Here is a 4,137-nt window from a genome sequence, read left to right as displayed (position 1 = left end):
AAAAAAAAAAGGTAACTTAAAAAAGGATAAGGAAAACTAATAAAATTTAATCAAACACTATTATTCCAACTAAGCAAGGTTCAATTGTAAATTAAATAAGGTGAATATCAATTATACTTCAATTAAGCGAGTGGCAAATAAAGAAGTTAATGAAAACAAAGTTTCATCTTTGCAAACAGTAACCATAACACTTAATTACTATATAAATATATACTTTTTGATATTAAAAGTACCATAAAGTCAATCATATATTGATAAAGCATTCCAAATAGAATGAAAATATCAAGTATTACTATTTGAGTCATTTTTTACTAAGTCAAAATAAACATAACTCATCACAATAAAGTTTAAATCATCAATAATTAAATATAATATAAATAATCACAAATCATAAAAGACCATGCTTTATCAAAGTCTAAGTCAATAACCATGTTCTATTTCAGAATTATTGGAGGCATCGTTACAATAAGTCCCTCCACTTTTCCACCTTTTTCACTTTCCTCATCATCAATGGTTGGGAAACTTTTTGGGACAATAATTATATTCCAATCAATTGACTTACCCGAAGACTTTTGAAAACAAAGGTAACTACCACGAACTTGTATTTTTTAGATTAAACCACAATTTTATATAAAAATAATAATCTATCAAATGTTTCCTTAAAAAGTACTGATAATAACAAGCCAATATTCGAAAGATAATAAAATTAAAAAACTACTCTGAAAATGCATTTCGCAAGGCAATTGTTTATAAACAAGTTGTAATATAGCTTCGTTTATGAATAGCAAGATGGTAATTTGACATAGAAAGAGTTCAAATTAACATGGTCCAACAGTTTACATATGAGTAACAAAATAACGTTATTTATTTCTATGTAGAAATAAAACAAATACCATTCGAAAATTTTTATGTTTTGTGTGATCTTTTATAAAATTTTGTGAAATCATTTTTTTTAATTTTGTTTTATAAATTTATTAAGTTCTACGTAAAAATAATAATAATAATAATAATAATAATAATAATAATAATAATAATAATAATAATAATAATAATCCAGATAGGTAATAAGTTCGCTATGGTAAATTGACTGAATTACAAATTATAAAGAAATATTGACAAATAAAAAAGGAAACTTCCTTTTTTCTAAGTTAACAAAATATAAATTATATTTAAGATAACAACAACAATTCTTTGTTACTTTTTCAAATATGAAATTTGTAAACCTTGTGAATTTGTACTGTAAAAAGGTGATATTTGTATACCGTATGGTATATGAAATGAAGATATTGGATCCTTTCCAGACATTTTCTATTCTATTTTCTCCATTTGTTTTGCATGCAAAATTACTGATTAAACACGGGATGGTATATTTTTAATTTTAAATATTTTTACATTATATTTGAATTATTTTAGTTTATAAGTGTTCTATCTCCCGTTCAGATCACTGCTTTTCTTTTTTTGTAGTGAGAATTGGACCGTAATTGGATTGTGATTAGAATTCTATTAATCATAAGTCCATTTCGAAACTTATAAATAGATATCAAAGGTAAGAAAATAAGTGATTACATTTATTGCGAATATAAGATTTTAGTGTGACATAATCTGATTAATTACTAACTTGAGCGTCATAGTACCTTTTAGATGTGCACAAAATAAACTACAAATTACATGGCATCCACAATGAAATTGCTATCAAATGAAATGGTACAGTTTTATAGTATGAACACAAATTTGGTATTTGTAGAATAAATCAAATCGTGAGAAAAGTTTTAGGACAATAATTTTATTCCAATCTATGGACTTATCTGAAGATGTGGAAAAAGAAAGGTAACTTACACGAACTTGGAATTTTTAAATTAAATGACAATTTTATATAAAAAATAATCCAACAAATATTTCCTTAAAAAATGGTGAACAGAATTATAAGTCATACTAAAATTAAAAATTTGAATTAAGTCAATACAATCAAAACAAATTGGTCCGAAAGATTGAGGAATCAAAATAAAGATAAAATGAAGAATGAAAGATGACGAATGAAAGATCAGTAAGAATGTGAATTGCAATTAATTAATTACTATGGATGGACAAGAACTGATAAAGAAAATTAATGAAAGTGATGATCTAAATTATTATAATTAATATTGAATTAGTTATTTTTCTATTCATATTGTTGTTAGACTATTTGAAGGGTATGGCCAATTTGTCACTCTTTTCTTTATATTTGATTCATTTATTTATATTTTTCCTCTGACAAATACTTGACATAATTAAATAAAATAAAAAAATTTAAATTAAAGTAATTATTTTAAATTGTATATATAATGTTAAATATTCTAGTTGATTTCCGGTTTTACAACAATTAATAAATATAATCTCTTTCTGTAAACAAAACCTTTGTTTGAATTCTCCTTCTCTCAATATTTTTTTGTTTTAATTTTTTTTTCGTCTTTTATTTTGGTCAAACTTCGTTCTCTTAAGAGAGTCATTTGCTCGATTTCTCTTCTCGATTCTACTTGGTTCTTGAAACGTCTTTTTTTTCCACCTTTTTTCCTAACAATTGGCTTATTGATTTCTTATATTTATGTCAGAGAGGATAAATTAACTCATATATATATATATATATATATATATATATATATATATATATATATAAATGTGGGTATTGTTCAAATTTATGCGAAATACCTTCATTAATCGGACATGAGGATGGTAAAGACAGTTTTCGATTTTCTAAATCGAGTTTGGAGATGAGAACATGTATGCTTTATCTTCGTACTCCTAACCATTTTTATTTTAAAATTACTAATACACATTTAGTCTAACAAAAAAATATTTACTCATAATTCTCTTTGTTCTTATTTTGTTTTGATTGAATATTTTTTTTATTAACTAGTAGAAAAACACTGTTTAACGTCGGTTTTTTTGAGTTTTTGACGTCTTCTTCACAACAAACGTCTATATCGGTGACGTTACGGGACGTCGAACATCCACATAATAGACGTTTATACAGACGTCAGTTAGTGTAATGTCCGACGTCCGTAAACGTCGGTGTAGCCGTGTAAACCGACGGCTAAAGGCAATATATAGACGTTAGAGCAAGCAATAACCGACGTCTAAGAGCACATAAAGACATCGAACATGTCAAACCGACGTCTAATATAGTGGTTGTGTTTAGTGTAGTTTTGTTCCTATCTTTGGATAGCCTAGTAGCATACTCTTTCTTTGCTAGTTTCCCCCCAAAAAAAGCTTGCGTCTTTTGAATTTCTCATGACATTTGAACCCAAAACCGAACCTCGGTTCTTGCCTAGTTCCATTTTCAACCGCAAGAGGGAAATATTACGGTGAAACGATAACTAAGCAACAACCCAGGGTCGTTTTTGGGTCGAAACACCACGAGAAATCCAAAAGACGCCGCTTTTTCAGGGAGGCAGCTAGCAAAGGAAGAATGTGGTGTTGCGTTACCCCAAGAGAGGAACAAAACTGCACTAAAACACAACAAAAGGAAAACAAATTTTAATCAGTTGAACCAGAATACTAATATAATCGGTCTAAACAAAGTTTAAACGGTTTAAATAAGAAAACATGCATCTGGAATGCAATGCCGCAAGAGAGAAAAAGGAGAGGAGGAAGACGATGATGTTACCAAAAACTAGAATGCAATGGCGCAAGAGAGAAAAAGGAGAGGAGGAAGACGATTAAATGAGGCGAGTCTGTAAGGCGAAACTGCAATGCCACGAAACTCCTCCGAGTCTGCGGTTTATTTAACATGAAATTAGGCATCGGTTGCTACAGAGTTTGACGTCTATAGTCACGTAGACGTCGGTTATATTACTAATGTGACGTCGAATAAAACTTTTAATCTGCCTATTAGACGTCGGACACAAGGGGCGCTGACGTCTACTGCGCTGATCGTATTGACGTTTCATTTCCTGTCAGGGAAGTAGACGACGGTTATCCTGGGGCGCCGATGATGAGTCGATATTTTATACCATTAACTTAGTTTTTCGCGTCGAATTGTGTTGATGATTTGCGCTTAATTCTCAGTTATTGTGTCATTTTCACCATTTGGGCTTAATTAGACCAATAATTCTGATTTTAATTAATTTGAATTAATTGAGCTTAATTATTCCTATTTTT

General features: G+C 29.0%; 1 pseudogene; it reads left to right on the top strand.

The window, feature by feature from the left end:
• The first annotated feature begins 2,700 nt into the window (after positions 1-2,700).
• Positions 2,701-4,137, top strand: part of LOC106761556 — a 5,798-nt pseudogene continuing 4,361 nt past the window's right edge.

This window comes from Vigna radiata, chromosome 1, assembly GCF_000741045.1.
Source record: "Vigna radiata var. radiata cultivar VC1973A chromosome 1, Vradiata_ver6, whole genome shotgun sequence".
Taxonomy (NCBI): Eukaryota; Viridiplantae; Streptophyta; class Magnoliopsida; order Fabales; family Fabaceae; genus Vigna; species Vigna radiata.
This window is presented reverse-complemented; position numbering and strand designations above follow the sequence as displayed.